Genomic DNA, 23,963 nt, shown 5'->3' with positions numbered 1-23,963 from the left:
TTCACTCTCTTGCAAGTACTTCCTTGCATTTCCTTCACTTCAATGTACCCCAACACACACAACGCATCCACTCAGCATTACATTTTTTTTACTTTCTCTCTGTTAATGTTTCAACAGCTGTGTACCTCTTTTAAACACTTTTGCATAGAATCACAATTAAATTTGGCACGTGACCATTCCTGTATGCGATCTGCAAAGAGACCATGCATTGAATGAGAATTTATTCTGAACATCTTTATGAGCCACTGCCGGGCACTGTGAGAAACTGTCAGTCCTTCAGCCAAAACTCCAGAGCTTTCAGTGGTTACCCGTTATAAACACCCACCCACAACATGAACGTACGTAGGTGCATACAAGCGGATCAGTTAACAGTATGCTCAATACAAGGGTATTATACCAAGAGTAACCTGGCCCATTCAAAGCCCTGGCATTAGAGGTCTTCAAGAAAGTACAAAAAGAAAATCACAGTTTAGTTATATGTGACTGTGCACTTTAAACACGCATGAGCTTTAGCATTTTTGTACTAAACACATACAAATTTAGGCACATATGTGATTAAGTTCACTTACATAGTACTGCAACATGTAGTACGTAGTGGGGTCTTGGACCTTGTGCAATGAGGCCATACGTCTTTAGAGGTGGCTGGAACAGCACAGCATTTTTCTGCTGACCAATTACCTGGAAGGGTCGTTGAGCACCAAAGTGGCGAACTGTGCAGACATGGGCTGGGGGATCACAGGGTGGTTCAAGACATCTTTGATTAGAGGTGCGTGCCCTGGCTGGAACTTTTCTCCATCGCTGAGAACATACAAGACTACTGCACTATGGAGTTCTCACTAGGAAGATTCTTAGGAGACGCATTTTGTTTGGAACACAGGTCTCCTGTACACCTTAGATACAAAAAGGTATGCAGTTACTGGCTGGTACGGGGGACAAGAGGGCTAGGTGGTCATACGTCCTCACTGGTAAAAGGGGGAGCGGGGGATTCCTCCTGTTGGAATTAGGGCCCTAGCACCCCCGGCTGGGTGTCATGCTTCATCATAGGGCATGCTCCTCGTCGGGTTGGTGCTGCATTACCTGACGGGTTCCCTATGAGGGGCTCTTTGGCAGAGATCTTTTATTCCAGTTAGCCATTTGGTGCCGTTGGGGTGAGGGATCTATATGTGTAGATGCAAGGAGTGAAGGTGAATAAACCAAAGGAAGTTTAAAACAGAAACTGGAAGTACCAGAGAAAACAATTTTAATCAATTGGGCCTCCAACCTGATTAGAAACGAGGTGGTGCACTTCTGAAGTGATGTTTCAGGGTTGGCTCTCTATCAAGTGGCCAACATGTTACTCGCCTATTAGTCCTTAGATTTAGCGGCGATTCGTCAGGACCAGTATAAACAAATCTAACTACACAAAAGATGTTTGTCTTGTGAAGTGTCCCTGATAAACCAACCAAGAAAACCTGCAGTGTGGTACCTGTAATTGGATGACCAACCTAATGAGATAAAAACAAGTATTAGACAATGGATTCAATAATGAAGGCCAATACAAAGCACATGTGTCCCCATACGACAGACATGCTCAAAGCACACAGTGGTGTGAATTAAAAACAACTGTAGGCAAAGTGAGAGCCACGTGAGTGTCACATGCTGTGGTGATAAACTGGCACTTAAATGAGTATGGTGTAACACCCACCATGGTGGCAGAAAGGATTAACTCACCCAATTTGGGTCGGTAATTTACAGCATCAACTCCCGGCAGGACTTACACTTGGAAATCCCTAGTGTCCTGGGCGGAGTCACAAAGGAAGAATATATCAGGACCCACTTCATAAAGATTCTTTAGAAACAAAATGTGGCAGATGAAGTAAAAGACATTGCAAGCGCCTCTTTTTCATGAGACCAGAAGATCAAGAAAAAGTAAAAGTGAGGTACGGCGTCCACCATGTAAATCAAAGCATGTACTCACGTTTGCTCAATCGCAACATAGTCAAAAGACCTACCCACCCGCTGCCGGGGACCGGGAGGTAATGAGCTGGTGTTAAGGAGCTCTTAAATACTCCCGGCAGTCTGGGGCGGGGTGAATGATTAGTATTTATATTTAACACTAGGATGTCAAACCAGACAGCGGCAGCAAAAATGGCCACCATCTTGTGCGGATGGAGTGTAAACCACTGCCATCTTGTAGAGGCTCTGCACGGATTATGGGTTCTATCTAGAACATTTCTCATGCTTATCTGTGAGGGTGTTATGGTCCAATACTGCAGCCGCAGTTTTCGCAAAGGTGTAAACAGTCTAGCACACCGTATCTATATGGAAAGGATGCCCAAGTCTACAATTTGAGCCCGGGTCCCGATGTGGGTTGCAGGATGGTAGATTAGAGAACCAATTCAAATGATGTGTAATAATGTCACTGTGAGGCATAATATGAGACTATGTTAATCAGGCCCACCCATCATAGTACATGGTGTAATCAACTAGAAAGTGCAAAATGTAAAGAACGTTGGTTACGATGTTGGTGGTCAAGATAGGTGTTGCGGAAAAGGGGAGTTACTCGTAGGCTAAAGTGCCCTAGGTTATTACATATGTAGAGTCAATTAAGGAATCAAAGAGGTATGGTAAGCCCAGTTACTATGGGGCTGTGATACCCTAGATTGTTTCATCTATTGAGTTCAATAGGTTATTACATGTGTATAGTCAGGTAAGGAATCTAAAAGGTATGGTGAGCTCAGTTACTCAGAGGCTGTGATACCCTAGGTTGTTTCATCTATGGGATATCCTCATTCAACACCTGCTTGTCTGTTGAAAGGCAATGGACCCATCTCTGTTTTTTCATGAAGAGCAACCCTTTACTCATTTTAGGATAACCCTCGAGTACAACCCAACGTAGAGTGTCTGGTGTATGCTGTAGTTGATTGAAATGTGTTCACATCTTGGTATTCAATGTATGGCATCTAATATTGCTCCGGTGTTTAATGATACATGTCTTTACCATTCTTGTTGTCATGCCTATGTATCTTAGGCGTTACAAACTAGGGGTTGACCCAACGGTACTGGGACCTGGGTAGTCAATTGTTGCATATAGAGGGGGTCCCAGCTGCGGACATTTAAATAGCAGAAAAAAGTTACAAAAACACTCCAATAAATCAAGCTAATAATCCATTTTCTTGTATATGAGTGATGTTATATATTCACATCCTCAATCGTAAACATATTATGCATGTAATTGCTGAATTTAAGACTGTTTTATGCCCAAGAGTGAGGCGTGGATGAAAAGGGAGAAAGGGATGATGAGGTAGGTGATTGGTGAGGATCGGGACAGTGAATCAAAGTTTCAGAAGTCACATGTGGTCACATATATACATTTGCACTGTTGACATCACATTGGTATGCAGGTATCACCATCAATCATTTCTATACATGAGTATAAACCTATCCCAATTGTTATACAACACAGCCAAGAATGATCTGTTGTTCTTGGGTAGGTCAAACAGAAGGTTTGTCGACGTTTCGTCCCCTGGTGGTTGTAGGTTCAATTACACCTTACTGTGGGGTCTTCATCAGGACTGGTGAATGTGGGAAGGGGCGGGAGAGGGCACCTAGAATTGAAGAAATCGAATGAATCGAAGTGGGCTGTATATAACACCTACTACTAAATTCCAAAAGATACAAATCATTGCCGAAAAAAAAAAGAAGGGCCACTGTTAGTGGGTGGCCTCGTAGGAAAGATTTGTTGGGCCCTAGGGCTCCAGTGATCCAGAGAGCTACAACCTAAGAAATAGGGTACATATAACAAATGGGCTTCCATCAGATAGTCTCACATAAATTGCCAAGTAAAATACACTGTGCTATGTACAAGCGGTACATACTACCCAGCCAGGTTAAAACAGAATGAATATCATATAGCAGATCACACATTTATCAGCGTTTGATTCAAGATCAATAACACAATCTTTAGACATAGTTGCATAACATCGAGTCAAGATATGTATCATTCAATGGTTGTCCAAATAAACAAGGTCTCATAACCTAGCCTCACGTGGAACTGCAAGGCACACTGTATTAGTCAATCGGAGACCGCACCTGTATTTAGTGAAATGAGGCCCCAACATGCTAATCGACTCGCAATAACCAACATCACAGATAACCAAGTTAGGATCGAAAAATCGCGGTACCAGGGATAATTAATCCAACATATGCTCCCAAAACAAGGGCACCAGAGCGATACTAGAGCGAACCTCTCAATTATCTCAAAAGCAACACCAAAGTGATTTACCTGATGGTTTGTACAATCCAAAGTTTCCTTGGTATATTCTTAAATAGGTTGGAAGGATGCCGTGCTTTAATCTATAAGGAGAAATGAAGGGACCTTGTCACTTAACCCACTACGCTAATCGAACCCCATCCAAAAACTAAAATCACTGTCTCGTGACTCACCGCGGATCCAACCGTCACCTCACGCATCAGTCAGTGACAGTGCAAACGGGCGGTCTGAAGGCCTTAAGTACCAAGGCAGCGCGTCATCGCCGCGCGTAGCTGCAGCAGCTAAATGTCGGCAGGATGCGTGGCCCTATTCGAGCCCAATTCGTGCGCGGCCACGGAAAAAAGACTGACACTCACGCTACAATCATCCATGATCATTAAGTAAAAGGTCTGGGCCTATTCAGCAGGGTCTAATTTAACGAAGAGTGAAACTCAAAGGGATGGGTTAATGAATACACATTACTGAAAGGGAGTGACACCGAGGAGAATACACACTACTGAAAGAGAGTCACACCGATGGGATTGCAGGACCAATTGGAAATTATTAGAAAATCTCAAAGTGCGGCCATGTATTCTTGATTATAGTTAATATGATGGATGTCATATCCAAAGTATACGTTTAGGGCATGTGTCAAGAACAGTGATTAAAATAGGATAAGTTGTAGTTGTTGTTCGGTGATGCTGCCAGTGTGTCTACCGACCTCCACCCAGAATAACGCTATTGGCCTGCAATACCAAGCCAGGTGTATGAATGTTGCGTCTAGTTATCCGCATCTCCAACATCTTGTGTCAGGATGTAAGCCCATACCATGCAATTGAAGGGGTGTTCGATACACTTTCTGCAAAAAATTGAAGTGTATGAGCCTCAGTCTATAGTTTGGTGAAAGATGTTCTAATTGTGAACAGCTGAATTACCACTGTTTGTCAGTCATTGCCGTGTCTGATTCCCTCTCCCAATGTGCTTTTGACGTGTTTGAAATAATGGGAGACGTTTCTTGTGTCGTGTTATAAATACGAGTAATAAGCTTACGGGGAGATGGGTTCGATAGTATGTTTTCTAAAGCCGGCAATGTGGGAGGTGCTTGAGGGAAGCCCTTATATCTTGCCCTGCTGGCCGCTCTGATCTGATAATACAACAACATGTCTGAGGCCGAAAGAGTTTGCTGGTTGCACATCTGCTGAAGGGAGAGAAACGTGTCGTCTGGATATAGATCACTTCCCTTTGTTAGATCACGGGCCCTCGCCCTCAGTGTGGTGGCTGCATCTATCAGTCGTGCTAGGAGTGGATTTCCCCCCAGTGGCATGGACGGGGCATACAGTTTGTCTTGACTCGCTCTCTTAGCTATATTTTTCCATGCCTATCTCGTTGTTTCCACTGTATCTATTTCCATGTGGGGTCTCTTGTAAGGTTTATATACTGCCACATTCAGTGGGAGAGGTGCAACTCTGTCTATTTCTGTCGCCACTTGAGGTTGGTATGGTGTTGGATGATGCCAATAGTGTAGATATTGCGCCTGTGCGCTATATGCATAGAGTTCAAAGTCTGGAGCTCCCAGCCCGCCCTGAGCAAAAGGTAATGTCAAGCAATTCCATGAAACCCGTGGTTGTTTGCCTGCCCAGACCAGCCCAATGAAGATTGAGCGGAGAAGTTTAAAAAAATTAATATTCAGTGGCATTGGTTTATTTACAAACAGATATAAGAGTTTTGGTAGTATCACCATTTTTGTGATAGCTATATGTCCAGTCAGGGATAACGGAAGTTGTTTTCATCGCTGAACCCTACCTTCAATCCGATCGATCGCCTTCCTATAGTTTGCCAAACATATTTCCTGAATTGACCCACTAATCCATATACCAAGGTAGCGTATTTCACCGATTGCCCATTGTATAGGAAACTCTGTGTCGCATGGGGCTGTTTCATCTGTAAGTGGCAGCATCGTGTATTTTGCCCAGTTTATTTGTATCCCCGTTAACCCGCCAAAACGAACCAATTTCCTCATAATTACGTCGAAATTATCTTTGGGATTCACTAGGTAAATAGTTGTGTCGTCCGCATACATGAATATCAATAAGCCCCTAGATGTAAAGCCTATACTCCATTGTGTGTGATGTTGAAGGAGCCTAGACGCCAGTGGTTCGGTAGCAATAGCAAACAACAGTGGTGATAGTGGGCAACCTTGTCTTGTCCCTCTCGTGATAGCAAACGGTTCCGACACCTGCCCATTCACCTTCACTCTTGCCATTGGAGTGTTATATATTATTTGCATTTGCTTAATGAACATAGGACTTAATCCCATTCATGTCAAAATGGAGAAAAGGTACTTCCACTCCAAAGAGTCAAACGCTTTTGTAGTGTCTAAGAGTGCGGGTACTGCCTGGACATGAGGAGCCAAATAGTGCAGTAGTCCAAAAATTGTTCGTAGGTTATGAGCCGTTGCAAGTCCCGGGATAAACCCAGATTGATCTGGTAATGCAATCTGTTGTAGCATCGGCTGTAATCTGTTGGCAAGTAGTTTGGCGTAAATCTTGGCATCTAGATTAATTACCTATAGTGGTGGATATGAATCAGGTTTAGTGGGGTCTTTATCTGGTTTCAATAAGGTGATTATTGTGGCCTCCCTAAGGGTCGGGGGCAGAATACCTGTATCCATTGCCTCCAGATACACCTGTAGTAGACGAAAAGCAAGAATGTCAACGTATTCTTTGTAGAAGACCGCAGTCAGTCCATCCGCCCCTGGAGATTTGTCGGCCGGCATGCCACTTATCATCTGCCGAACATCATCTACAGTAATCGGCAGGTCCTTGTATTCCGGGGCTCCCCTGTTAAACCATGCCAATGTCACGGTATCTAGGTATTCTGTGATGCCTGACTGGGCTGGATTTTGTATAGAAGGTGTATAACTGTCGGTAAAAATTGTTCATTATTTGCAGTATTTCACACTGTGTCCTAGTCATCTCACCATTGTCTGTCTGTATTTCGGTAATATAATTAGACCCCCTTGGGGACCGCAGCAGTGTAGCCAATGTTTTGCCTGCTCAATCTCCTTCCCCATATCTCCTGGCTTGTGTGTATTTGTACAGATGCTGTTTCCCTCTCCGCCTCTGTCTGAAACTCCATTAATTTATATCTAAGCTGGGATTTAGCAGCAGAGGATGGAGACGATTGGATCAAACGCTCTAGCTCTCCAATTTCATGTTCCAATCTGTCTAGTGTGGTACGTATGTCCGTGAGTACCCTCGTTTTAAGTGCTATGCAATGTCCCCTAGTTACTACTTTGAATGCGTCCCATAACGTCCCTGGCAAGTCCACTGTCCCCTCGTTCAATGTGAAGTATTTGACCATTTTTTCCCTCAGTTCTTCCCGAAAAACTTGATCCAGTAACGCACCTGTTGGAAAACGCCAGGCAAAAGGTTGTCTATACGATGGTGGGATGTGCAGTTGTATCTGAGCGGGCGCGTGATCAGAGAAGGTGTGTGAGTGGTGTGTAGCCCCCGCCACCCAGGAATGGAGATCTTTAGAGACAAGTAAATAGTCCAATCAGGACCATGCGACCCTTGACCCCACCAGGTAGGTCACTCCCCCTCCGCATAGCACCGCCTTTGTCTCCCTGCCCCAGCTGCCGCTGCTGAGGAAGTTCGAGGCCCTCCACCACCGGCAGGCTACCACCTGCGCCTCATCCCTGGTGGCCAGTGGTAGGCCATTGGTAGGTTTGTTCATCCTCCGCTTTATTGCTTTTATTGTATTGCCTGTATTTTCATTGTTGTGTCTGTGACTGCTGTTGTCTGTCTTCACCCGCTGCCTGTACGTGGTCCGTGCCCTTTTTTCTTCCCTCTGTTCTCATCCCTGGCCCCGTGCTCTCTCTGCCCGGTCTTTCCTTCTGTACCACTCGCTGCCCCGTGTCTCTGCCCGGTTTTCCCTTCTGTTCCCCTCGCTGCCCCCGTGTTTCTGCCCTGTTTTCTCTTCTGTTCCCCTCACTGCCCCGTGCCTCTCTGCCCATTCTGCCTTCTGTTCTTAGCTGCCCCTGTATTTCTGTGTTCTGTATTTTGCCTCTGTGCCACTCGTTTTTCTGTGCCCTTTTGTCTTCTGTGCCACTCGTTTTTCCATCGTTTTTGTGCCCCTTTTGCCTTTTGTTCCACTCGTTTTTGTGCCCTTCTGCCCTCTGTTCCACTCATTTTTTTGTGCGTTTCTGCCCTCTGTGCCACTCGTTTTTCCCTTATTTTTGTGCCCCTTTTGCCTTCTGTTCCACTCGTTTTTTGTGCCCTTCTGCCCTCTGTTCCACTCGTTTTTTAGTGCCCTTCTGCCTTCTGTGCCACTCGTTATTCCCTTGTTTTTGTGCCCCTTTTGCCTTCTGTTCCACTCGTTTTTGTGTCCCTCTGTTCCACTCGTTTTTTTGTGCCCTCTGTGCCACTCGTTTTTCCCTTGTTTCTGTGCCCCTTTTGCATTCTGTTCCACTCGTTTTATGTGCCCTTTTGCCTTCTGTGCCACTCGTTTTTCCCTCGATTTTGTGCCCCTTTTTCCTTCTGTTACCATCGTTGTCCCTCGCCGCTGTGGCCCCGCCCCCCTGGCAGCCCACTGCCAATTCACTGCTCCCGCCTCCCAGCTGCTCCTCCCTCCCACCGCCCCATATATGCCGGTCGTTGGCGCGCCTAAGGCAAGCCCGTCTGCGCGACTGGACCGTGTGCAGCGCCAGAAATCCTGGCCCACGCACCTGCCACGACGACCGCCGCCACTACGACCCCAGCACTCTGCACGCTCTCAACTCCAGACGGAGCCACACCTGCTTCAAGGCCACCCCGAAACGCACACACGGCCCCTTCACCTGCCGGAACTGCAGCTACACCAGCCTCAGAGCCGACGAACCACCCGCCAAGAAAGACCCCAACCACCTCCGATACTTATGGAACGGGAAGCGATGCAGGGTGAGTCTGGAGGTCATGAAGCGTAGGTGGGGCGCAGGAGGGTTAGAAGTCCCAGATCTGTAGCTTTATTACTTCGCGTCACAACTGCAACATGCTATTGCATGGTTGGATACGGACCCCTCTTGGGAGCGGTCCTTGCTGGCAGGGACTTACGGGAGTGGACAGTTGGGAGCGCTGCTATGGCAGGTGGGGGGCGGCGAGATCACAGCCCCCCTCTGGTGCGGTTGGTGGCCACGATTTGGGATCGAGTGGTGAGGAGCCTCATCTACAACAAGCCGTTCGCCCCTGACTTGGATCTATGGCTGATGCCATCCTTTGCCCGGATTGCACGGGTCATGTCCACAGACAAGTGGACGGAGGGAGGTTGCCTGATGCTGGCTGATCTATATCCCAATGATAAATGTATCACTTATCAAGAGGCAGTTACCGCATTCGAACTCGGTCCGGGACAATTTCTTCAATACGCTAAACTAGCGGCGACTGCGCGGCAACTATGGCCCTCGTTTCCGGAGGCTCCAGCGCACACCCATACTTTGGTCACTATGTTGGCAATGGCGGGGGGCCGGAAGTTCGTGACTCACATCTACAGGGCTCGGCGGGAGGATAAAAGGTTACGGCCCTTGGCGATAGAAGATAAAGGGCAGTAGGCGTGTCCACAGGAGATTACCCCCCGTGAATGGGAAAGAATACATGAAAGTGTGCGGAAGTGTCAGTGAGCAACCGCTTCAAACAAATTCAATATAATATTGTACACATGACCTACCTCTCCCTTAAACGTCTCCAGGCTATTGATAATACCAGGGATTCCCACTGCCCGAGATGTCGCAGTCCCCGGGCAGATTTTGTGCACATGGTATGGGCGTGCCCCGTGCTCCAATCATACTGGGTGTCGGTTCTGGAGGTTCTGACGAAGGTGTTGGGGTGGATAATAGACCTGGACCCGTGTCCCTGCCTCCTGGGCTTAATCCCCCGGGATCCCAAAGGAAGAGTGAGTAGGCGGTTCCTAATGTTAGGCCTGGTTACAGCTCGGCGTCGTATTGCAATTCATTGGTTGTCCCCACAGGGCCCGACCCTGCGGAAATGGAGGGCAGATCTGCGGGAATGGGCACTGGCAGAGGAAGAACACATGCGGCATACAAGGAGGGATGGGAAGCTACCTGAGGTCTTACAGGCTTGGGGGGTAATGTTTGAGGAGTTGGTGGGACAGGATTCCAAATTGACACAAAACAGTTCGGAATCAGTACCCGTGGGATAGGGGGAGGCTCCGAACCAGGAAGAATTGACACACGGTGACCCACCATAGGGAGCACGGGACTCAGGCCCTATTTTGATTCTTTCCATGGACCCGGCAGCGGGGGAGGGGGAAGGGAGAGGGGGAGTTTGGGGAGGGACAGGGTTGGGGCGTGGGGGGGAGTTCTTTTATAGTTCAGTAATGTTTAAACAAAAATGTAACTACCAAAGCGGTAGACAAGGCAACCTCCGCCATCTTCGCTATTGCTATACAGCCTGCCGGTTGCTGGAGTTGATATGCAAACTTTTTCAAAATATAGGGCGATTATGCTGTATGCTTGTACCTTACTTTATTTATTGTGCTTGAGATGTAAACCAAAAAATAACAAATAAAGATAAAAAAAAAACCAACAAGAAACACCTCAGATGCATACTACTGAACACCCGCTCCGCACGCAAGCATGCCGTCGAGCTCTGGGACCTGCTCAACACAACATCCCCGGACATCGCCTTCCTGACAGAGACCTGGTTTAACGACTCCTCCGCACACAACATCGCCATAGCCATCCCAGACGGCTACAAGATCACCTGCAGAGACCGCACCAACGGAGTCAGAGGAGGAATCGCCATCGTCCACAAGAACAGCATCAGGGTCTCATCTAGCACCGACGACGTGCTCAGCACCGCCGAACACATGCATTTCCAGACCCACACAGACCCTAACTCCACCCTCAGAGGCACCCTCGTCTACCGACCCCCCGGACCCCGCCCCCAGTTCAGCGACTCCATCGCCGACTTGATCAGCACGCACGCCCTGACCTCCACCGACTACATCCTCCTCGGAGACCTGAACTTTCACCTTGAGAACAACGACAACAACTCCACAACCCTGATTGATTTACCTCGTCAACCTCGGACTGAAGCAACTCGTCACAATGCCCACCCACTCCGCCAGCCACACGCTCGACCCCGTCTTCTCCTCAAGCCTGCACGTCTCAGTCAGCCACACCACTGAACACCTCTGGACCGACCACCGCTGCATTCACTTCGCCTTCCAGAAGCCCACCACATACCACCGCACCCAACAGATCCCCCAAACTGCTGGAGCAAAATCACTGAAGAACAACTACATGCAAACCTCGCTCTCAGCCCACCCACTGAACCCTCCAACACCGACGACGCTGCCCACAGCCTCAGACGCTGGATCGAGGACTGCGCCAACACCCTCGCCCCACTGAATAAACCCCCCCGCAGAGACACCGGCAAGAGGGCCAGCTGGTTCACCCCAGAACTCCTAGCTTCCAAGCAAGCCTGCTGGAAACTAGTGAAAAAATGGCACAGTGAACAAACTCCGGACAGCCACGCAGTACACAAGGACGCCATCGGCAACCTCCACCACCTCATCAGGGCGGCCAAGAGGACCTCCTTCAAAGTCTGCCTCGACAACAACGCACACAAAAGCAAGGAGCTCTTCAACATCATGAAGGAACTCTCCAACCCCAGCTCCAACACCAACGACATCCTGCCGTCGCAAGCCCTGTGCGACTCCCTCGCCACCTTCTTCCACCGCAAGTTAGCAGACATCCACAACAGCTTCAACACCCAGACAGCCCCAACAGACAGCAACACAACAGACCCTCCGCACACCATCGACCACGACCCCCTGCTAGCCTGGGCCAGCGGGAGCATCGATGACACCATCAAGACCATGCACACAATCTACTCCGGCTCTCCGTTAGACCCATTCCCGCACCACGTCTTCAACAAAGCAAGCAGCTCCATCGCACTCCACCTGCGCAACGTCATCAATCTCTCCCTCGAGACCGCGAGTTTCCCAGAGATCTGGAAACACGCAAGATCAACGCCCTACTCAAAAAACCTAAGGCAGACCCAAGAGACCTCAAGAACTTCCAGACCATCTCTCTGCTTCCCCTCGGCCAAGGTCATCGAGAAAATCATCACCAGACAGCTAACCCGATACCTCGAAGAAAACAGAATCCTGGCCCTTCCCAGTCAGGGTTTCCCAGCAACCACAGCACCAAGACTGCCCTCATCATCGCCACCGATGACATCAGGACCCTGCTGGACAACGGCGAGACCGCAGCACTCCTCCTCCTAGACCTCTCTGCCGCCTTCGACACCGTCTGCCACCGCAAACTACGCGCACGCCTCCATGCCGCAGGGATTCCGAGACAGGGCTCTGGATTGGACCACCTCCTTCCTCTCCGGCAGAACCCAGAGCGTCCGCCTCCCCCCATTCCGTTCCAAAGCCTCCGAGATCATCTGTGGCGAACCCCAGGGATCCTCCCTCAGCCCGACGCTGTTTAACATTTACATGGCCCCGCTCGCACACATAGCCCGACCGCACGACCTCAACATAATCTCCTACACCGATGACACTCAACTGATCATCTCCCTCACCAAGGACCCCATCACCGCCAAAGCCAACCTCCATGAAGGAATGAAGGCCGTCGCCGACTGAATGAAGACCAGCCGTCTAAAGATGAACTCGGACAAGACGGAGGTCCTCCTCCTCGGCTCCAACCCTTCAGCGTGGGACAACTCCTGGTGGCCGACGGCACTGGGGGCAGCCCCAACACCAACAGACCACGCACGCAACCTGGGAATCATCCTCGACTCAACGCTCTCAATGACCAAGCAAGTCAACGCCGTCTCCTCCTCCTGCTTCAACACCCTCTGCATGCTCCGCAAGATCTACAGATGGATGCTGCCAGATACAAGAAAGACAGTCACCCAGGCCCTTGTCAGCAGCAGACTCGACTACGGAAACACCCTCTACGTGGGAAGCCCCGAACAAGCTCATCAAACCACTACAGCACATCCAAAAAGCCTCGGCACGACTGATCCTCGACGTACCACGCCATGGCCACATCACCCCCCACCTGATAAATCTGCACTGGCTCCCTGTCAACAAGAGGATATCCTTCAAGCTCCTCACCCACACACACAAGGCACTCCACAAGACCGGCACAGCCTACCTCAACAGTCAGCTCTCCTTCTACATCCCCAACCGCCAGCTACCCCCCGCCGACCTCTCACTCGCCACCGTCCCGCGCATCTGAAGAACAACCACCGGTGGGAGATCCTTCTCCCACCTCGCCGCCAAGAAATGGAACACCCTCCCACTGAGCCTAGGACAGACCCAAGACCTGCTGACCTTCAGGAGGATACTCAAGACCTGGCTGTTCAATCAGTAGCGCCTCCCCCCCCAGCCCCTTGAGACCCTTGCGGGTATGTAGTGCGCTTTACAAATGATTGATTGATTGATGGTGTGTCATACATGTACCTTCCTTGACCTTCGGGTGGAGTATTCTCCATGAGTCCACTAGGCTGAAGTCTTCCATAACTCCAGCTAACATTTCAGCTGCCTTCGGGTGGTGATCGCGAGCCGTTCCTGTCTGTCTAACACCGCCTACATCTCCCAATGTCTGAATTTTTTGCCTTACGTGTTGGCAGAAGGTGGGATTATCAGTGTTTGGATTGTACGTGTTTATAATCACCACCGGGGTATTATAGAGTGTGCCCTGTAAGAGAATATATCTCCCCTCACCGTCTATTATCTTGTGATGTGTTTTCCATTGTAGCCCGCTCCGAATAAGAATTGCCACCCCTCTGGAATAATTTGAGTAGTCCGCGTCCACCACCTCCCCCGACCTGTTATGCTTAAGCGTGTTAGCAGCTGTGGTTGTTAGGTGGGTCTCCTGAAGTAAGCAGATGTCCACTACATGCTTTAAGAGATAAGAGTGGACTAGCCGGGCCTTCCTGCGATCATTCAGGCCCCTAACACTCCAAGAAAGACAAGTGAGTGTCGTCATGGGGAGTGTATGTGATGTGTATATATGTGGTTAGCTACTAACGTACACGTGAACAATGTGTGATCAAAGGTGAGTAGCGTGAAAACAGCATTCTGCGTGTCAGATCCATGTGCTTGGCCCAACCAGAGGAATAAGCGTATATATTCCAAACATTTTTGTCTAAGGAATTGTGGCATTTGACTAGGCAGATCGATTAAACAAAGCAGTACCCAACTCCCCCCCTCCCACACCAACCCCCCAAATAGGTTGTGAGTCACCCCCCCCCCCCTTCCCCCAGAACTATAAATATACGGTCCACAGTAGTGAACAAAAGGGAATCATCCCAGCGGGGTATGTGAGTTTGCTGGCGACACTCCCCTGCACTCGAGTCAGGGTGGCCGAGTATGCAACCTACGGCCATGGACCACGTGACCAGACTGTTTCACGAACCAACAGTAATACATTAATTTTTGTAAAACAACTTATAACCTAGTCTCTTGTGAGCATATTCAAGTCTGGCATGCTGACCTACAGTCAGGTGCAACAATACATAGTATCACAGTGGTCAGCGGGTGATACTTATCTGCGTAATCTGTTCACTGGGTCAGGACCATCAATCATTGTCACTCAGATTGTTGACAGTCTGTGACTCCCAGGTCGTCTCTCGCTGCTTGTGCTCCTTTGCCAACTGTTTCACGTAAGTCAGCGCAACCTTTGCTTCCATGAAAAAAGTTGGCTTTCCGGGCTCCTGGACTCTCAGTTTGGCGGGATATATTAAAGCATATTTGGTTCCTAGTTGCTGAAAAAGTTTCTTGGCAGGGATGAATTCCCTCCGAGCCGCCTGCACCTGGAGTATGAAGTCTGGGTATAGTGCAATGTTATTCCGTCTGTACTGTATATCACCTTTCTCCCTGAACAACTGCAGTATTGTGTCGCGATCCCTGTAGTTTAATACTCTAACCAATATTGGCCGAGCCGGTGCGCCAGGTCTTGGTCGGGGACCCAGCCTGCGGTGCGCTCGCTCTATAAGAAACAAGGCGGACAAGTTTGATCCGAAGAGGTCCGTCAACATCGTCTCCACGTATTTCTCCATATTCTGGATGTCTGTTGTTTCCGCAATTCCTGTAATTCGTATATTGTTCCTTCAAGACCTAGCTTCCAAGTCCTCATTCTTCTGTTGTATTGCATACAGAACGCTATCCATGGCCCGCAGTTTCTTGTCCATTTCCGTCTGTCCCTCTTCCGTTTCCGTCACTCTTGTTTCCAGCACGCTGAGGCGGCCCTCCTGTTTTTCAACTCGCTGCGTTATTCTATCCATCCTTTCCGCCAGTGAATCCATCTTGGTATCCAGGCCTTGAGGACTAGATTTGAGATCTTTAAACATTTCCCTGATATCCTCGGCTGGTGGCTGACCTGCTGTATGTTCTTCAGACTGCTCTTGATGGCTCGTGGCTCCGTTCGCCCCTTTAGCAGCTTTCTTGTCGAAGTTCAGTCTTGGTTGGCGTGTATCCGGCTTTCCCATGGTGGCCTACCACTTTCACTCGTGCGAGAGGCCCAATGATGGAGTCCCAATACAGAGGTTCCTGCTCTAGCACCGGACCACGTTTACAGACCACTCCACAGCCGGATATCACCACTGATTTGTAGACGTCACAATAGTAGCCTGCACAGGATGTTGAGGCACTAATCCACAGCTCCATTTTTCAGTATGTGTTATGGGGGGTGGAGCTCGTCGCTACTTGCAAATTCCCTCCAGATCCTTGCTCTATTGCCTACCAGGCAACGCGAGGACTTCCCGCTCCACGATACCCTCTGCCAACGTGGTCCACAATGGGTAATGCTACCACCTCAGTAGTACCCAGCTTCGCGGTTCTTTATGTTGCGTGTGTGGGCGCACTGGAAAAACAATCGATTGCCTCACGGTGGATGTCACTCCTTCCACCCAGTACGTGTCGTACTCTTCTGCCTCCAATCCCGCTCTGCAAATCACGGTATTAACTGTGCTGTGATGAGCAATCTACACAATGATGGCAATATTAATGCATGGCACGCTTGTGTTATGACCTTTCTGACTAGTGCCTGTAAATGGACTTTTTACCCCCGCATCAGGAGTGGGGAGTACTGCCGAAATCCGGTCCCACTCCGGACCCTCCTTCTGAGTAACAGTTTTGCCACATGGCCACTGCGTCTGCACTGACGCGATGTAATCCCTCCCGACTCTCACTCACTGCAAATTGGTGCGCTGCGGCGATCCGCTTTTAGTGTGCCTCCTTGTGCCCCAGCCGATTGATGCCTGTAATGCGGATCTTCCTTGTGCCGATATCTCCTCCCCACAACCATCAGAATTTGTCCGCCCTGGAGGCCGTCCACCCACGCCAGAATACTCCAGGCTCCAGAAAATGGTGGCTACGTACACCTTTGTCCCTGTGTGCCTACAGTCAGACAGTCAGGGAAACGGAAACTGCTATCCTCCACAGCAGCTTGCAAGGTAGGGTATGTGTCGGTTCTCGTCACTCCATGTATTAGCCTGGGCACATTTATCGTCCGCCTGGTTCCAGCTCCGCAGTGCGACCTGTGCTCATACAGGCACCGGCAGTGGCCCGTACCACTGTATGTTCAGCTTAAGCCCTGGGCGCTTATTCCTTCACCGCAGGGTCACTCGTTGTTACCGGAGCCTCACTTCCAGTCTTCCCCTCTCCTCACCTCCGCTAGGGCTTCCACTGAATCCCGTTCACCAGTGATCTCACACTCAGTTTCCGGGCAGCGCCAAAATCCAGGTCCTGAAGAAATGAAAATCTTCATTCTCAGGGAATACTTACTAATAAAAAAAAAACTTGGCACAGAAGCTGAAAATATGAAAAGACATCTTTATTAAATTTAATAAGTGAGGCCACGTCACACAGAAGCCGTAGCAACTGAATGAGGTAGTCTGAAGAATACAGAAAACAGAGGCCTTTTATATGCTTAGGGTTACAAACTTCAGCATAAAAGTAAGGGGCAGTCCTAGCTTTTGCAAACATGCAAAATACCCAACATTCCTTCTTACACAAGCCGGACAAACCCATAATAAAAGGACCACAACCCATATCATAAACAGACCATAAAAGAAGGAACAGAAACAGATAAGAAGCAGGATAAGGGGTGTGTGTGTGTGCATACCAAACTCTACAATGTCCTGTGCTTTGATCCTCAATTTTGATCAGCTAAAGGGCAGGAACTGGTTTAACAAGGTCAGCGTCAGGCAACAGGGTCAGTTCACTCAGGTCAAACAGGAGTCAGCATGAACTCGAGCTAAGGTATACATGTCCTCAAAAGACTAGTTTCAGCCACAATCATGGCCTATGTGAGGGCAACCACAAAATGGCTGCCATACACAAAATGGAACCCATGGGTTCAGAATTCACAGAACCTCAGACCCTCCTTTTGCCCTTACATAGGCAATCACTCAGTCTGTATCTGAATCGATGTCAATATTATCCGTTATTCCCTTCACTAAGGCATTATTACTTGAGTTATCTTTCATGGAACGCAAGGGATAGACTTCGTTGGCATAAATAAACATAGTCTGATATGCCCATACAGACCCATTGTAACTAAATGGCAGAACCAAATAGGGAATACCTCTATCTGTAGTATGTGGCATAAGACCACACACCCAACAATTAGTGGTGTTCATTACTAACTGGTGTTGATGCAGAAGCTGTACAAAGGAATTATTAGTAAACTCTGACCTCCTAACCAGTTCATGTTCACGTAAAGTATGGAAAGAATGCAAAGAAGTAGCAGTAGGAAGAGACATAGGTTGGGAGGTGGGTACAGATGTCAATTGGGTAGCAAAAACAATTTAACCCACAAAAGACGTCATGCTTAAAAATACTAGAAAACACGTTATTAAGAACATATAGACAACAGGAGAAAGTAATGACCACTATTACAAACAAAATTATAATTTTTCACAACCCTAAGCAGAAAGCAAATCCTAAAATTATCTAGTAACATTTTTTATGGCTCCTATGCATTTCAGTAACTTATTATATGTTCAGGTGAAACAATGGTGATCCTTATTAATGCTCTCAGATGAAAAGGGATACTCTTCCACAGAGAATGGACTTTATTCTTCTTTTACTAAACAGAATACTACTTTAAAACAATGCCAGCAAAACAGCAAAAATTAGTCTCCTAACACCCATTTTATGCAATTGCACGGGAAATACCCAGAGTCTGTCCAAGCCACTCCGGCAGGCTTTTATTGTACATCAAGTCCTCTTGTGTTGTTTTCTTCCGCATGGACCTCTTCATTCAGGTCTTTCATGAAAATGGTCCTTCTCAGTATCCGTTGGAGTGCCCTCCTGGCAAACACTCGCAGCTTATTTGAAAGTCTCAATGTCTCAAGGCAGTGCACCAATATCTCTCCTCTGCGGCAGGCACTACAGATAGTGTGCTCTCCATTGATCATGGGCACAGATCATCTCATGCAGACCCAAGTACTATTAATCAGGAAAGAGCAACAGGCTTTCATACTCAGCAACACTTTCAGACTCCAACACTCGCTTTTCAGTGTCAGAGGATGCTTGGGTTGCTCTTCCATTTAATCATAGGTACCACAATGTAGTGCCTTTTTCCAATCCTGGATCCTCTGGTGCACTGCCTTTCCGTTGGAGCAAAGAAAAGGGGTGTGTGGCCAAAACTCAGGCCAAGGGGCTCTATGGACTGCCTACTGTCAGAGGTTACCAGCACATGACAGGTGAAAAACTAAAAACTTAAAATAACTGGAATCCTTCTCTTTTGCACTGAAACTCTGGTTCTGTGGCAAAACCAGCTCCTCCTTCTTTTCTGATGTTCAACGCCTTCTGATGAAGCAAGTACAATACGTTGGAGATATCACTGATGACACGCTGGCGATCACTGTCTGGGTGCTGGGACTGTCACTGATGGGAATTAGCTTTTCATTAAAGGTCCGCATGTTATTATGACTTAATCCCGCAGAACCTAGTGACGTAGGAAATGGGACACATTTGTTATTTTCCTTCAATTTAGTACAAAAACAGTTTGTTTTTAACAAGAGGATTGCAAGCAGGTAGCCTGCAATCTGCGAGGGAGTGGCCATACGCCATGAGACAATTCTGGTCTAGAACACACTGTCATTCTCATAGAATATAAAGACAAAGGCAATAAGCAAAACAGTGCCTCTAATTTCTTCAATTGGGTTTCCATGTGAGAGCATATCCTCTACCATCTAAGGGTAGATAACTATATGAGAATTTTATCTAAATGGATGTCCTCACACATAGTGACATCGTCTAATGGGGTAAACACATTTTTTCTCTCAATAATTACATATAGGTTTTCCTAAATTCCTTATCTAAAACATTTGAAAAGAGAAATCACATAATACAGATTATCAGGGACATGTAGATACCTCCCTTTAATAACTGTGCATCAAGTGCACTATGCAATACACAGGCTAATGATCAAAATGTGGAAACTTGTCTTATAATAGCATTGAGTCAGTTAACCAGTCCATCACTACCATGACGGTTAGACTGGAAAACATAGAGTTAGGCCTAAAGAAAACTCTTAAAAACCAGTCTAGTCATACAAAAGGGAATTATACATAATATAGGGGATTCCTAGTACATTACTGCAATCTGGAAGTGTGAACCTAAACAATACACCTACAATAATAAAAGGGCTGACTAGTGAAAGGAATATGGAAAAGAGAAATGGGACTAGGTCACAGCTAAAATCCCCAAACGCTAGGCACTATGCGACATCGGTCAGGGGAGAAAAAGAAAAATCTATAGGAAGAACAAGAAATTACTTGGGTGAACAAAAATCAAAAAATAGTTCAAAAATGTTAGCTCTACCGCTGGCCGCTAAACCATATACGGTAATCTCAGCTAATGTTCCAGTTCCTTCTTCAGGGAAAAATGAAACCTTGTTTCCTTTATAATACAAAGCCATACACTACTTAGGAAGCAGAACAAAACTGACTAATGTAATATAGAAATTAGGTCACCATGTACAAGAGTCACAAATCTATAATTTATCCTTACGTCCAATCAGGATACATAAATTTAGGGCTGCCTGTTCCTTAAGGGGAGGGGCAGTACGTGACAAACAGCATGTGACACTCTTTGATTCTGTATATCTCTTTTTTTATTTTCCTTCAAATACCATTAAAGCCAAATTTGACATACACTGATGAAGTCTTGTCTATCTTTCTGTGAAATTTAGTGTCAAAGCAAATCTACCCAACTGTTTGCAGGATACACATCGTCATGTATATCCCTTCACAACACAGGTAAACTTGTAATAGTATCAAAAGCAGCAACCTAAAACAAAAACATGCACAAAAAAAATGTACAAAACGCACATGTCAAGCCATCGGATATACTTGCTGTATATCAAGCACAAAAAACATAGACAAGACAATAGCATATGTAAATGAGCGGCGACGCACACACTTCAAGTCCTTTACTTTATGCACTGTGAACCTGCAGCCCAAAACTCACTATTTGGGCTTGCTTAATTTGTCAGGTTTAAAATCCTCACCCTCCTTTTGACAGCAAATCACCATTTAGCGGACATTTGGCTGTCAAATGCAACCCACTATGTCTCTTCTGACACACAGGACCCGCAGGAACAATTCATGATAGGACCAATGCAAAAACACATCCCTTTTTAACCAACCAAACTCACGTGTCTTGTCAGCCTTAAAATCACCCAGAACAATCCATGAATGATCTGTGGGCAGAAGCAAAAAAAAAATACACAACACACAAAAGAGAGACATTTCTCATAACAAACAGACATCAATTATAACTTTTAATCAGAATACAAAACATAATACACATGAACAGACACAAAAATAAATTTCCATTACTTAACTGTTACCATCTTGTCAGTCAGCTTGCAACATTAAGCCATTTTAACTTTCCAAAAGTAAAATTCTTTCACTGACACTCCATGTTATCTTTGGGCCACAATTTCCACTGTAAAAAATAATTCTTAATTGACAAATCGTTCTCCCTTAGGCATGTAGCCTTCAAAATTTCAATAAAAAGCTTTGTCTTATTTTCTGTCTAAGACTTAATGCAATGCTTTATTTTCTGTCAAATAAAGCAACCAGCGGACATTATTTTTCCAGAACAGAGATACAAATGTATCAGTTCTGCAGAGCATTTAGCACGATGTTGGGACTTTGAAAGAAACCCTTTTTTTTATATTGTCACTATGGAATTAAGTTGTTTAATTTTATTGATGTTCTTACGGAGAAACCAGAAACCCTTCCTTTTAGAGGCCCGTTTAGCAAGGTCATTCTGCATTCCACAGAGACAATACCCTAATTAAAAAGGTCACAAATGTCAACATGACAGCCTCCTTCCATTGTTTACAGGGAAACTAAAGATAGCATCTCAGCGACTTGAGCCAGCTCTGCAGCTTTTTCTAGCCCCCACCCTCTGATCATTCTGAGGCTGCCAAAGACGAAATGCCTTCCTAATTCCTCCTAACCTGCAATAATTCACTCTATTTTGAAAAATATTTTCTCTTTTTCAGGCGCTAAAAATGATCTCCATTCCCAGATTATTAAACAACATTTACTGTGAATAATTCACAGAACCTAATAACACACATACCAGTTTTTAGAACAAATGCTTATTGCAATGGTACTCATTTCATCAACCTTAAATGGATCTCACTGGGTCATTTAAAAGCAAACCCCAAATGGGGGCAGTCTGCAAATTTGTATTATACCTAAATGTATGCATTTACTGAAGCCTAAAACACTTTAAAGCTATCATAAATGGCAAGAATGCGGTTTTAAATGGTCTATTTTACCCAAATTCGACTTTGATGTTTGGGGCACTTAAAAATAAATATCCTATACTTGTGATACATATTAATCATCCTCAGAATGTTCTTTACAAATTACAGAGATTGGACATTAGACATATCCCATGTAAATCCTTAGAAAAATGAGTTTGTTACGCCGGAGCTAGGTAAGATGTCATATGCTAATGTCCTCATTATGCAGTGCAACACAACTCAAATTAAATTATAATGCTAGGAGGTCACAGTATGAGCATTAAGCTCCATGAATAGTAAAAAACGAATTTTGTAACACTTATTTTTAATAATTATTTTTCATAATTAATCATTATTTTTAATATACCAAATCATTTTTTGCTAATTTCACATATAAAAGCAAGCTGCAACCCTTGCCTATCATTTTAGACACATTCATTTATAAGCCTAAGCACAGAAGCCTAACTTGAAACATGACAAAATTTGGCGCTACATTTTTCTTTCTAAAAAGGACAATTTTTATTTAGCAACAGAGCCAAGAATATGCGTATGCTTAAAGAGAGGAAACCCTTAATTGAAATGTCTTCCTGTAATACAAAATAATGAAGAAATGATATAAGTTGGTTTTTCTACAAAAACACACCATTCATTTTTGGGGGCCATTTTATTCCTAGTGAATGTGAATTTAAATTTTATTTTTTTAAGCATTTAAAAATTTTGCTTAATAGACTGAAAACATAAAAAACCACAAACATACATTTGAGCTCATTTCAGACATAAACAGAAAGGGGTGAAACACTCAGGACACACAATACGGCGAGCTTTTAGCCATGCATTTCATCAATAGCACAATCGCAATTTACTTACAGAAGTTGCACTAATGGGAAAACCACATAGACATTTAAACACACATTTAACTCACAACTCAATAATCAGGACAGAAACCAAGGACAGCCCAGAGACTGTACTTAAACCAAACCATTTGCAAATACTAGTTGTAAGTCATATTTACAAGAAACGCTTCTCAATAGTGTTCCAAAAGACTGCAAAAACAATCCAACAGACTGATGTACATCCAAGAAGCGAAAATACACTCAATTCACTAGCTTTGGCTAGCAGAACACCAAAAAATCGCTCTGCATATCTTCATTCAGAACATTGCGCAGAACAAAGGATCCTTATTTTGTATTATGCCATATTTTAATTCCCTAGGGATACAAAATCACCAAGGAAGAAATATGTTTGTAAATCTAAACCTATTTAGATATTTCCCGCTAGGGGGGGGCGGCTAATTTACTTCACATCACACTATGGTACCTTCCAAAAAAGCAACACATTTTTTCCATGTGAACTTGAGAGCAGGCATGCCAAAAATACTGGGGAATACGCAAGTATTATAATCAAAGTGGTGCTTAAGGTACTTTTCGTACGTGCACCGTTCAACTAAACCAAATGGAGAAATATCTCCTCATTGCCTGCCTACACAAATTGCAATTCACTTATACAAACCTATACAAATCCAAAGTTGGCCAACACAAATTCCAAAGTTCCAAAGTTACAGTCCTAAATTTGCTAAGACCAGGCATCTTATAGCTCACTAATCTAGCTTCAAACTTCAAGGGGTTATCAAAAACGATATACTCGCAAATATACGAGACCCTCCGCTTTGGTAATTGCAATAACCAAATCAAAACCAAGAAACCAAAACCTCGGCTTTGGTAATTGCAATAACCAAATCAAAACCAAGAAACCAAACAAAGTCGTGGGAGCGACCCACTTGTACTTCTTATTCTTATTAATCAAAAGTTTATCCAAATTCTAAATGTCAAGTTCTACATGACCTAACGGTCTTTTTTAGAATACTCACGCCAAAAAGGTTCTCAGTCAGGAGTGACATCATGTGGAGGATCAAAATCAGGAAGAGCAGAAATATACCGG

At 45.9% G+C, this 23,963-nt stretch overlaps 1 protein-coding gene and 1 long non-coding RNA gene across 53 annotated transcripts in view; one reads left to right on the top strand and one right to left on the bottom strand.

Moving 5' to 3' along the window:
• Window positions 1–4,475, bottom strand: part of LOC144826379 (uncharacterized) — a 102,332-nt gene extending 97,857 nt beyond the window's left edge. For 2 of the 3 annotated variants that reach the window (XR_013609812.1, XR_013609808.1), the window contains exon 1: window positions 4,265–4,395. This is a non-coding gene — a long non-coding RNA (uncharacterized LOC144826379). Of the gene's footprint in view, window positions 1–4,264; window positions 4,396–4,425 lie in introns of those variants that run through there. The other variant, XR_013609814.1, reaches the window with a different exon arrangement.
• Window positions 1–23,963, top strand: part of NFIX (nuclear factor I X) — a 5,476,577-nt gene that overhangs the window by 3,647,261 nt on the left and 1,805,353 nt on the right. The window lies entirely within an intron of this gene.

Source organism: Lissotriton helveticus, chromosome 1_1, assembly GCF_964261635.1.
Source record: "Lissotriton helveticus chromosome 1_1, aLisHel1.1, whole genome shotgun sequence".
In the NCBI taxonomy this organism is placed as follows: Eukaryota; Metazoa; Chordata; class Amphibia; order Caudata; family Salamandridae; genus Lissotriton; species Lissotriton helveticus.
Note: the sequence above shows the minus strand (reverse complement) of the source record. Positions and strands in the feature narration are given on the sequence as shown.